Source organism: Lissotriton vulgaris, chromosome 11, assembly GCF_964263255.1.
Source record: "Lissotriton vulgaris chromosome 11, aLisVul1.2, whole genome shotgun sequence".
Lineage (NCBI taxonomy): Eukaryota > Metazoa > Chordata > Amphibia > Caudata > Salamandridae > Lissotriton > Lissotriton vulgaris.
Window position 1 is genome coordinate 994,347,239 of NC_141699.1, and position 13,540 is coordinate 994,360,778.

At 43.1% G+C, this 13,540-nt stretch overlaps 1 long non-coding RNA gene across 1 annotated transcript in view; it reads right to left on the reverse strand.

Annotated features, from left to right (window-relative positions):
• Nucleotides 1-12,750: 12,750 nt before the first annotated feature.
• Nucleotides 12,751-13,540, reverse strand: part of LOC147683843 (uncharacterized) — a 28,877-nt gene continuing 28,087 nt past the window's right edge. Inside the window, exon 3 of the long non-coding RNA XR_015301065.1 lies at nt 12,751-12,771. This is a non-coding gene — a long non-coding RNA (uncharacterized LOC147683843). The remainder of the gene's footprint in view (nt 12,772-13,540) is intronic.

The window sequence follows — 13,540 nt, forward strand, 5'->3', positions numbered from 1 at the left end:
GCAGCGGCGGCAGACAGCTGACAGATAAGTGCTTTTTTTTCTTTATTCCCTCTCAACCGTCCCTCACCTTCTCTGGTCCTGTGCCCCGACCCCCTATCACCGTTAAATACCAGCCGCCACTGGCAGAGCATGAGTCGAGCTTCCAAAAATATTTGTCATGCTAACCATACAACTAACCTCATGTAAAGTTATGATATAGACTTTCACAATTCAAAAAAGTGTATTTCTTTATAACAGGTGGAAGCGTTTCATTTTAGGACATATGGGTATGTCACTGCATTGGGCTGTAATAGTTAGATGTGATTTTCTAAAACCAACGTAGAAGCATTCCTCCCCCTTCGCCACCGCCCTGACGACCATGGCATTGGAACCCAAATGCAAAGCCTTTCTTTTCTGCCCCTATATGTGGTATAGGTTGTTATCATAGCTGGAGAAATGTTATAGTCTAATAAAACATATACAAGAACAACTTCCATCCTGAACTGGTACTCTCAAATGTGATGGAGGAGGAAAAGCATTGTGTCATTCTTCCACTAGATGGGAATCTCTTTCTTTGACGTTTTACCGTAAAGGTCACTGTTTTTTATTTAATTACCTCAGGAGATAAATGAACCTGACACAAGATATCCTTCTAAAAAAAAATACAAAGTTAACCTGACACAAGATATCCTTCTAAAAAAAAAATACAAAGTTAACCTGACACAAGATATCCTTCTAAAAAAAAACACAAAGTTGAGGGGAGGTAGGGCATTCTATTTTAATGCTGTTATCAGCGACCTCGGCTGATGTAACAAAAATATCCATTTTAGGAAAGGCTCAACATCTCAGTGAAGGCAATTACACTTATTAGCAAAGTAGAGGTCTTGGTGAGCCCATCAATTTACGTGTCTTCACTTAGACAAAAGTACAGAACTCTGTCTCAGATAAAGTTTCACACAAAGCTCAATCGTTCACTGGTGTCAGTGCGGCCATTTTGCATTGTTCTTTACCCTTATGGTAGAAGCAGTCGTTCAGATAGGCTGCTTGAGAATACCCCAAAAAGAGCTTGGCAGCGACATAATGCTATTGATTTCTAAAATGGCCTGATCTCAAAACAAACTGACTGAAAAAGATCAGCATAACATCCTTAGCATAACATTCCTCTCAGAACTCCTTGACAACAATTTTCCAAGAGGTCTTCGCTATCCATCCATATGCAGAAAGATCACAGACTAGTGCTGGGAAAGACCTGGACCACACATTCCAAAATTAATCAAAGAAAGTGCTTAACATTGTGCAGCTTTCAGAGGGGAGGTAGTCTTGGATGCTCTCCTTTTCAGCACATTGCTGTTTATCGCGACATATTCAGAGCAGGGCTTTCTGTACGTCAGAGTTGGTCCAGAGCTTCTACACCCACAGGAACCCCAGGGATTCCTTGGGGAACACAGGTAGTGGCAGCAACTTGGCCGCCTTCTTCCTGGGATCACTGATCCCATTAGTTCCTGGTGGAATGCAGACCGTGACCAAATAAAGTGTCCAATCCAAGATGGAAGTCTCTTCTTTGGGAAAAATATGCATTTTCAGATCCAGGATGTGAGAGGGTTTCTTCCTCTGAAGTCAGTTCCTGATTTTGGGAATTAATAGGTAATTTAGATGTATCGCAATACCTTTCATTGTCTGATTTCTTTTTGTCCTTCTCTAATCCCCCTTGTCAATCATCCTTATCCGTGATTTTCACCAGCAGACTTGGATCATTCCATGTGAATTTACAATTTTCTTTTTTTCTAGTGTAGGCTTTGCAACGTTTGTTGTTTTTCCTCTAAGGAGTTTTGCACCAACCTCCCTGTGGATCATCGTTCTCTAGATCTATTATCCTGCTTGGCTCTTTTCTCCTTCCTGATCTCGGTGGGAGGTTGGTTCTTTGCTGATTATCACCAACACAATCTACAGCATCTACAAGATCTACATAGGTTTGTAGACAATGTTCTTTTGCTTTGCTTGTCTCCTCCTAACTGTGACCCTCCTAAGAAGACACCCGTCTTCTTTCACGTATAATACTCAGTGCAGGCTGGCACCGTGGCTACTGGAAGGAGGTCCCCTTTAGTTGAGCAATCTTAAAGGACACTCAAAAACCTAAATTCAGTCCAGTCCTTGACACCACCACCTGCGTTGCAGGGAAGCATGGACAATGAGGTAAGAGCGTGCATGGAGGTCAAACCTTGCTTGTTTTGGCTCAATAGTCCTTGAGGACTTCAGAGTCCAAGCCAGTTACCTGACTCCAGCCAGGCTTCAGACTTCACTTCTCACCCAACTCTAAATTTAGACTAAAAAGTGTGACTACGGTGTTCAAAGAAATGATCAATAAGGCTTATGTAATACCTATGTGTACGAAACCCATCCTGTCTGAGGTGTACTTCCAGATTGTTTTCTCTTGTATGCTGAAATTCTTTGGGGTCTGAAGCCAGCTGAACACCCACCAGGTATTATAACCAATGTACTGTAGGTTTGGTTCTTGCTGAACTCTCTGCATCCAATAACTGTGGAGCGCACCTGCCTGTTTTTTTTCCACTGGGATGTGCAGAAAGCCTTTGAACTTACGGGCAGAAATATTGAATTACGCAGAGGTTTTGCTCTCCAACAAATGATTCAAATTGTGTTTGAAGAAGAAATAGCCTCTGAGAATTTCTTGACAAGCAGTCAAGTCTCTCATACTTTTGATTGATTTACTGGTGCATAAAGATGCATAATACTGTTTCACAACTTCTCAAATGTCTATGCAAAACATCTGTCACTTAGTAAAGGGTGACTTTAGCTGCAATGTATGCCTTGCATATCCTTATTCAACACTAAGGCCCTCATTAGGATGCCGGGTGCACCGCCACTGTCAGGCCGTTAATGGCGGGCCGCCCGGCATCTAGACCATTGGTGTGATCGCCGGATTACAATACCAGTGGGTTATATGTCGGTGGGGTTGCGGTCAGACCCTAATCCTTACAATGGGCCAAAGGGATTAGGATATCCCTTTCCGACTGCCTGTTAATGTTGGTCACACCACCTTGAATAGGCAGATGAAAAGCGACTTTGGGGGCCCCAAGCAGGGCCCCCATCCCCTGTGGGCAACTGCTTAGTGGCCTGGGGGGTACATGTTGTGCCCCCACCCCACACATCCATGCACCGTGTGGCCTGTGCTGTGGCTTTTTTCCTGGGCTGCAGCACAAGCCGCACTAGAAAAATGCATTTTACGACCATCTGTATGGCGGTTGTATTCTAATAGGGTGAGCGGGATCGTCGGCTCATTGTCGGACGGTTCCTGACCGCGGCGATGGCGGCCGGACACTTGTCCGACCGTCGTCATACTGAGGCCCTAAGATATAAGTTCTGCATGAGATGTACTTCACATAAAATATTGCCACCTGGCATAGATAAGCTCTGCAAAATGTCAAGTTGCAGAGGAAAATAAATACTTGTCAATATGAATGTGGGAAAAACCATGCAGGCCCGTTTTTTCTGTGTTAAATGTACATGCCGTTCCCTATTTCATGTTCCATGTTCACTCAATAGGAATGCTTCCACATACTATCTGCTCTGTGTAGGTGATACATGGGAGTGGCGACAGGAGGAGGGGTAAGGAGGATGGACAGGAAAAGCTATGGTGGAAGCCTTACTTCGTCTTCCTGTGCACTAGGAGGGCCGTAGGGCAGGGTAAGAGCTGCCCTTTTAGCCTAACATGGATCTGACTTTACCGCTTGAATTTTCTATCAGTAAAAAGACTCCTAGTGTCCTGCACCCAGAAATTCTGTGTGCACACTGGACCCCTGGTGGTTGGAGGCAGCAGTATACAAACCGAGGATATTACTTCACATGTGACTCTGATTGAGGTTTCACATATGAAAATTAAAGTTCAGTAAATCAGGTTTAGCTCTTGTTTTATGGAAGACATTAAATTGTAATGCTTCACTATATTTTTAACTTGTTTTTACACCTTTTTATAAATACCCTGTGACTTTATAGAAGCTAAATACTAATGAGTATAGATAGGTAACCACCTTAATGTAGGTCTTTGTGCCTGATACGTCAGTATTTTGGATTACGTAATTATTTCTTATTTTAGATATGCTCATATTTAAGTCTCACCAGAGAAAGTAATTGCGCTGGTGCTTGCGAGACAAATTATTTACTTACAGGGGGCTTAGAGCCCACCCATTGCTTACCATTGGTTGGCTTCATCACCATTCTCATTTACTTGCTTCTCATTGGTAAGTGTGTGCTGGCTTCACTCCCTTTTCTTGGGGTTGGCCTTCCCTGGAACATGGCCCAATTACAGATCCCTTGCCCAGTGTCCTTCCATTGCTGTGCTTTCGGAGCTACCTTTTTCTTGTTGTGGAGCATTCCATAAGTGTTAGTGTTTGCACTGTCCTTCGTGTTGCTTGCCCCTTTCCGCCACCGTCCATTGTGTAACTCCTCCTCCCACCCTCCGTTGTGTTGCTTGCCCCCTCCCACCGTTATTGCAGCCAATGAGAAATATAGCAACAGCTTGCATGAGCTGCTCAGACGTGTTGCTTCCTCCCTGCTGGATCTCTCTGCCTCTTCCGGTAACATCACTAACTCATGCGCTGACTCTTGCAGAAAGCTGAGGGTTAGAAGGTCTACTTGTGCAGTGAGCTGCACTTGTAGGAAGTTCCATTGCCGTCTAGTTTGCTTTTGGCTAGAATTTCCTGAGTGCCCAGGATCTGATGAGTGCCCTGTGTGAGTTGGGATGTTTGCACCAGGAGTACACTGTCAAACCTTAAGAGAAGCCTAGAGTTAAGAAGTGCCAATCTTGCTTAGTCAAAACATATTTGCTTTGCCAATGCTGTTGTTGACTGTTTTCACAGATAGCCTCACGATTAGTCATTATTGAGTAATTGTTGATTTCTACTGCCGTCATAAGCATGGAAAGAGTTATACTCAAGCCCTTTCAAAGGAAAAAAGTTCCCAAAACGTAACAGCTTTTTTTTCCAAAATGCTTAAATATTAACATTCTGCTGGTGCCTGCTTCTACCTAATATGGCTTGTGATTTTATTTATCCCATTACGTTTTATCTTCTCCCAGGAACAACTCATGAATCTAAAATCTTACCTCGGAAGTCAGTTTATCAAAGTTTGCAAGGTCTAGTTCTTGACAATCCTTCCTTCTATTTTCTGGGCGTCTCTCAGTCTTCTGTATTTTGAAAAGAAAATCATGAAAATGACAGATGTTTACAGAGTCTCTACAAGTCGCTAACCTTCTTCTGTGTTGTGCCTTTCAACTTATGGCTCCAACATAGATGCTAAGATACAGATGCAAACTAAATAGCAGTATTTGTGAAACAAGGGTCATGGCTCATCAATGTACAATAAGATAGAATGGTTTAGTTGTACCTACCTAGGTACAGCCTAATGATCTGTTAACAATATTACTTTTCCACCATCTTGGAATACAAAACTCCCAAAAATAAGATCCCAAAAAATACACTTTATTTGTACCTTCAAGAATATAATGCACTTGTATGCGTGCACTCGCTTCACTCCTATATCATGTTCTAACATAAACAAGGTACTGGTGCACAAAAGAAGGTTTCTACATCACAACTGTTTGAAAGCAGTATGGTAACAGGAAATGTGCTCACATGCAAGTACATTATGTGTATGAATGCACACAACAGTTAATAATAGTAGGACACCGATGCCGAGAAACATAGTGAGTTGCAACTAAATTAATTATCAATGGCCATGTCACAAAGAGCTTAATCATATTCAGGGGTACATTGTGTTAACTATCAATAAGAAAGTATTCTTAACATTTCAGCCTGCTGTATGGTTTGGCCCAGGGGTCGTCAGCAGGGCAAAATTCATCAAAATAATTAGTTTGTGGTAAACTTTTCCTTTTTGTTGGCCTTGTTCACTATTAGGATAAACGTGTATTACAATTTGAGAGATAAAAAGGACTAACTGGATTATGCAGATACCCTTTAATTTAATTATTAATTGTCTCAATCCTTGATTTATGATCTTAAATACCATCTGGGGGCCTCAACCTGGGGGACTTTCAGGGTGTTCAAAGAAATCATGAATAAAGCATATGTAATACCTAGGTGTACAATACCCATCCTGTCTGAGGTGTACTTCCAGATTGTTTTCTCTTGTACTCTGGAATTCTTCGGCGTCGGAAGCCAGCTGAATACTCACCAGGTATTATAACCAATGTACTGTAAGTTTGCTTCTTGCTGAACTCTCTGCATCCAATACCTGTGGAGGGCACCTGCTTTTGTTTTTTCCACTGGGTTGTGTAGAAAGTCTTTGAACTTTTGGGCAGAAATAATGAATTAAGCAGAGGACTTTCTCTCCATAAAATGATTCAAATTGTGTTTGAAGAAGAAATAGCCTGTGAGAATTTCACGACAAGAAGTCAAGTCTCATATACTTTTGATTGATTTACTGGTGCATACAGATGCATAATACTGTTTCACAACTTCTCAAAGGTTTATGCGAAAAATCTGTAATTTGTAAAGGGTGTGCCTGTATCTGCAATGTATGCCTTGCATATCCTTATTCAACACTATGCCCTCATTAGAATGCCGGGTGGACTCCCACTGACAGGCCATTGGTGGCGGTCCGCCTGGCATCTAGGCCAAGGGTCCGATCGCCGGATTACAATACCGGTGGGGAATATGTCGGTGGGGCTGACGGGACTGCTGTCAGACCCTAATCCCTACAATGGGCCATAGGGATTTGGATATTCCTTTCCGACTGCCTGTTCATGTTGGTCACACCGCCATGAATATGCAGATGAAAAGCGACCTTGGGGACCCAAGCAGGGCCCCCATCCCCTGTGGGCAACTGCTTGGTGGCCTGGGGCACATGTTTTGCTCCCCACACATCCATGCACTGTGTGCCAGGCACCACATGGTGCCTGGCACATGGTGCATGGATGTGCACAAAATGCATTTTCAGGTGCGGCCTGTGCTGTGGCTCTTTTTCTGGGCAGCAGCACAAGCGGAACTAGAAAAATGCATTTTATGACCACCTGCATGGCAGTCATATCCTAGTAGGGTGAGCTGGATTGCCGGCTCATTGTCGGACTGTACCTGACTGCGGCGATGGCAGTCGGACGCTTGTCCGACCGTCATAATACTGAGGCAATAAGATATAAGTTCTGCATGAGATGTACTTCACAGAAAATATTGCGATCCGGCATAGATCAGCTCTGCAACAGGTCAAGTTGCAGAGGAAAATAAATACTTGTGAATATGCATGTGGGGAAAACCATGCATGCCCGTTTTTTCTGTGTTTAATGTGCATGCCATTCCCTATTCCATGTTCACTCAATGGGAATACTTCCACATACCATCTGTTCTGTGTAGGTGATACATGGGAGTGGTGGCAGGAGATGGGGTAAGGAGGATGGACAGAAAAAACTATGGTGGGAGCATTACTTGGTCTTCCTGTGCACTCGGAGGGCGTAGGGCAGGGTAAGAACTGCCCTTTTAGCCTAACCTGCATGGGATTTTACCACTTGGATTTTCTGACTAGTAAAAAGAGTCCTAGTGTCCTGCACCCAAAAATTCTGTGTGCACACTGGACCCCTGGTGATTAGACACAGCAGTATACAAACCGAGGATATTACTTCACATGTGACTCTGGTTGAAGTTTCACATATGAAAATTAAAGTTTGGTAAATCAGGTTTAGCTCTTGTTTTATGGAAGACATTAAATTGTAATGCTTCACTATATTTTGAACTTGTTTTGACACCTTTTTTATGAATACCCTGTGACTTTATAGAAGCTAAATACTAATGAGAGACAGATAGGTAACCACCTTAATGTAGGTATTTGTGCCTGACACGTCAGTATTTTGGATTACGTAATTATTTCTTTTTTAGTTATGCTTATATTTAGGTCTCACCAGAGAAAGCCTTTGCGCTGGTGCTTGGGAGACATTTTCTTAACTTACAGGGGGCTTAGAGCCCACCCATTGCTTACCATTGGTTGGCTTCATCGCCATTCTCATTTACTTGCTTCTCATTGGTAAGTGTGTACCGGCTTCACTCCCTTTTCTTGGGTTTGGCCTTCCCTGGAACATGACCCAATTACAGCTTACTTGCCCAGTGTCCTTCCATTGCTCGTGCTTTCGGAGCTACCCTTTTTTTGTTGTGAAGCATTCCATAAGTGTAATTGTGTGCACTGTCCGTGTTGCTTGCCCCTTTCCGCCACCGTCCATTGTGCTGTTTACCTCCTCACTCCTCCCACCCTCATTGTGTTGCTTGCCCCTCCCACCAGGAGCGGCTCTAGGCATGTGCAAGCTGTGCACTTGCATAGTGCCTCCAAACCCCAGGGGCCGCCACGCCAATATATACCTTCATATAATAATCCTCTGAGGATGGATACATATTTGCGGGGTGGCCCCTGGCAGGTATTTGGCAGCCTCCGGCTCTGTTCCACGTCCAAACACCCTGACCGCCCGCCCCCCACAGTCTTCACTGGCCTCCGTGCTCCACCCCACCCGGACCCCCTCTTCGGGGCCCCCTACCTGCACTCACAGCCCTCCCTGCCCAGGGCCCCCATGAGCCTAGAGCCGCCCCTGCTCCCACCGTCATTGCAGCCAATGAGAAAAATAGCAACAGCTTGCATGAGCTGCACAGACGTGTTGCTTACTCTCTGCTGGATCTCTCTGCCTCTTCCGGTAACATCACTAACTCATGCACGGACGCTTGCAGAAAGCTGACCGGTTTAGAAGGTCTACTTGTGCAGTGTGTTGCACTTGTAGGAAGTTCCATTGCCGTCTAGTTTGCTTTTTGCTTGAATTTCCTGAGTGCCCAGGATCTGATGAGTGCCCTGTGTGAGTTGGGATGTTTGCACCAGGAGTACACTGTCAAACCTTAAGAGACGCCTAGAGGTAAGAAGTGCCATTCTTGCTTAGTCAATACTTATTTGCTTTGCCAATGCTGTTGTTTACTGTTTTCACAGATAGCCTTACGATTAGTCATTATTGAGTAATTGTTGATTTCTACTGCCGTCATGAGCACGGAAAGAGTTATACTCAAGCCCTTTCAAAGGAAAAAAGTTCCCAAAACGAATCAGCTTTTGTTTGCAAAATGCTTAAATATTAATATTCTGCTGGTGCGTGCTGCTACCCAATATGGCTTGTGATTTTATTGATCCCAATACGTTTTATCTTCTTCTCCCAGGAATAACTCATGAATCTAAAATCTTACCTCACAAGTCAGTTTATCGTAGTTTGAAGGCTCTAGTTCTCGACAATCCTTCCATCTATTTTCTGGGCGTCTCCCAGTCTTTTGTATTTTGAAAAAAAAATATGAAAATGACAGATATTTACAGAGTCTCTACAAGTCGCTAACCTTCTACTCTGTTGAACCTTTGCATCTTAAGGCCCCAACATAGATGCTAAGATACAGATGCAAACTAAATAGCAGTATTTGTGAAACAAGGGTCATGGCTCATCAATGTACAATAAGATAGAATGGTTTAGTTGTACCTACCGTACCTAGGTACAGCCTAATGATCTGTTAACAATATTACTTTTCCTCCATCTTGGATACAAAACTCCCAAAAATAAGATCCCAAAAAGTACACTTTATTTGAGCCTTCAAAAATATAATGCACTTGCATGCGTGCACTCGCTTCACTCCTATATCATGTTCTAACATAAACAATGTACTAGTGCCCAAAAAAGGTTTCTACATCACAACTGTTTGAGAGCAGTATGGTAACAGGAAATGTGCTCACATGCAAGGACATTATGTGCTTGAATGCACACAGCAGTTAATAGTAGGACACCTATGACGAGAAACATAGTGAGTTGCAAATAAAGTAAATATCAATGGCCATGTCACAAAGAGCTTGATCATAATCAGGGATACATTTGGCTAACTATCAATAAGAAAGTATTGTTAACATTTCAGCCTTCTGTTCGGTTTGGCCCAGTGGTCGTCAGCAGGACAAAATGAATCAAAATAATTGGTTTGTGGTAACTGTGGAGAACACCTGCCTGCTTTTTTCCACTGGGTTGTGCAGAAAGTCTTTGAACTTTTGGGCAGAAATAATGAATTACGCAGAGGATTTGCTCTCCATAAAATGATTCAAACTGTGTTTGAACAAGATATAGCCTCTGAGAATTTCACGACAAGAAGTCAAGTCTCACATACTTTTGATTGATTTACTGGTACATAAAGATGCATTATAATGTTTCACAACTTCTCAAAGGTCTATGCGAAACATCTGTAACTTTGTAAAGTGTGTGACTTTAGCTGCAATGTATGCCTTGCATATCCTTATTCAACACTAAGGCCCTCATTAGGATGCCGGGTGGACCGCCAATGACTTGGCGCGGTCTGCCCGGCATCTAGGCCAAGTGTTTGATCTCCGGATTAAAATCCCGGTGGGGTATATGTTGGTGGGGCTGACGTTCGGACCCTAATCCCTACAATGGGCCATAGGGATTTGGCTATCCCTTTCCGACTGCCTGTTCCTGTTGGTCACACCGCCATGAACAGGTAGATAAAAAGCAACTGTGGCGGCCCCAAGCAGGGCCCCCATCCCAGTAAGCAACTGCTTAGTGGCCTGGTGGGCGCATGTTGTGCCCCCCACACATCCATGTACTGTGTGCCAGGCACCACATGGTGCCTGGTACAGGGTGCATTGATGTGCACAAAATGCATTTTTAAAGTGCAGCCTCTGCTGTGGCTCTTTTCCTGGGCAGCAGCACAAGCCACACTAGAAAAATGCCTTTTTGACCGTCTGTACGGCAGGCGTATCCTAGTAGGGTGAGCGAAATCGCCGGCTCATTGTCGGACGGTACCTGACCGCGGCGATGGCGGTCGGACGCTTGTCCGACCGCCATCATGCAGATGCCTTAAGATATAAGCTCTGCTTGAGATGTACTTCACAGAAAATATTGCCAGGCGGCGTAGATAAGCTCTGCAAAAGGTCAAGTTGCAGAGGAAAATAAATACTTGTCTATATGCATGTGGGGAAAACCATGCAGGCCCGTTTTTTCTGTGTTAAATGTGCATGCCATTCCCTATTCCATGTACACTCAATGGGAATACTTCCACATACCATCTGCTCTCTGTAGGTGATACATGGGAGTGGCAGCAGGAGGAGGGGTAAAGAGGATGTAAATGGACAGGAAAAGCTATGATGGGAGCATTACTTGGTCTTCCTCTGCACTCGGAGGGCGTAGGGCAGGGTAAGAACTGCCCTTTCAGCCTAACCTGCATGTGATTTTACCGCTTGGATTTTCTGACCAGTAAAGAGTCCTAGTGTCCTGCACCCAAAAATGTTGTGTGCAAACTGGACCCCTGGTGATTGGACGCAGCAGTATACAAGCCGAGGATATTACTTCACATGTGACTCTGATTGAGGTTTCAAATATGAAAATTAAAGTTCAGTAAATCAGATTTAGGTCTTGTTTTATGGAAGACACTAAAATGTAATGCTTCACTATATTTATTTTTAACTTGAATTTACACCTTTTTATAAATACCTGTGACTTTATAGAAGCTAAATACTAATGACTATAGATAGGTAACCACCTTAATGTAGGTCTTTGTGCCTGACACGTCAGTATTTTGGATTACGTAATTATTTATTTTTAAGTTATGCTCATATTTAGGTCTTACCAGAGAAAGCAATTGCGCTGGTGCTTGCGAGACATTTTCTTAACTTACAGAGGGATTAGAGCCCACCCATTTGCTTACCATTGGTTGGCTTCATTGCCATTCTCATTTACTTGCTTCTCATTGGTAAGTGTGTGCCGACTTCACTCCCTTTTCTTGGGTTTGGCTTCCCTAGGACATGGCCCAATTACAGCTTTCTTGCCCAGTGTCCTTCCATTGCTCGTGCTTTCGGAGCTACCCTTTTCTTGTTGTGAAGCATTCCATATGTGTAAGTGTTTGCACTGTCCTTCGTGTTGCTTGCCCCTTTCCGCCACTGTCCATTGTGTTGTTTACCCTCTTCACTCCTCCCACACTCCGTTGCATTGCTTGCCCCCTCCCACTGTCATTGCAGCCAATGAGAAATATAGGAGCAGTTTTCATGAGCTGCTCAGACTTGTTGCTTACTCCCTGCTGGATCTCCCTGCTTCTTCCGGTAACATCACTAACTCATGCGCTGACGCTTGCAGAAAGCTGACCGGTTAGAAGGTCTACTTGTGCAGTGAGCTGCACTTGTAGGAAGTTCCATTGCCGTCTAGTTTGCTTTTTGCTTGAATTACCTGAGTGCCCAGTGTCTGATGAGTGCTCCAGTGTAAGTTGGGATGTTTGCACCAGGAGTACACTGTCAAACCTCAAGACAAGCCTAGAGGTTAGAAGTGCCAATCTTGCTCATTCAAAACTTATTTGCTTTGCCAATGCTGTTGTTTACTGTTTTCACAGATATTCTACGATTAGTCATTATTGGGTAATTGTTGATTTCTACTGCCCTTGGTCAGTTTTGATAAGCTTATTTTTATTAGCACCAACTAGATAAATTGGGCCTTTAAATGTTTTACAATATAATAATCAATCCCTTTCAAAGGAAAAAAGTTCCCAAAACTAATCAGCTTTTGTTTGCAAAATGCTTAAATATTAATATTCTGCTGGTGCCTGCTTCTACCTAATATGGCTTGTGATTTTATGTATCCCAATACGTTTTATCTTCTCCCAGGAATAACTCGTGAATCTAAAATCTTACCTCACAAGTCAGTTTATCGTAGTTTGAAGGCTTTAGTTCTGGACAATCCTTCTTCCATCTATTTTCTGGTCGTCTTCCAGTCTTTTGTATTTTGAAAAGAAAATCATGAAAATTACAGAGATATTTACAGAGTCTCTACAAGCAGCTAACCTTCTTGTTGGTTGAGCCTTTGCCTCTTAATGCTCCAACATAGATGCTAAGATACAGATGCAAACTAAATAGCAGTATTTGTGAAACAAGGGTCATAGCTTATCAATGTACAATAAGATAGAATGGTTTAGTTGTACCTACCTAGGTACAGCCTAATGATCTGTTACCAGTATTACTTTTCCACCATCTTGGAATACAAAACTCCCAAAAATAAGATCCCAATAGGTACACTTTATTTGTACCTGCAAGAATATAATGCACTTGCATGCGTGCACTCGCTTCACTCCTATATCATGTTCTAACGTAAACAATGTACTAGTGCCCAAAAGAAGGTTTCTACATCACAACTGTTTAAAGGCAGTATGGTAACAGGAAATCTGCTCACATGCAAGTACATTAAGTGGCTTGAATGCACACAGCAGTGAATAATAGTAGGACACCAATGCAGAGAAACATGTTGAGTTGCAAATAAAGTAATTATCAATGGCCATGTCACTAAGAGCTTGATCATAATCAGGGCGCTTGTCCGACCGTCATAATACTGAGGAGATAAGATATAAGTTCTGCATGAGATGTACTTCACAGAAAATATTGCCACTCGGCATAGATAAGCTCTGCAACAGGTCAAGTTGCAGAGGAAAATAAATACTTGTGAATATATATATGAGTGGAAAACCATGCATGCCCGTTTTTTCTGTGT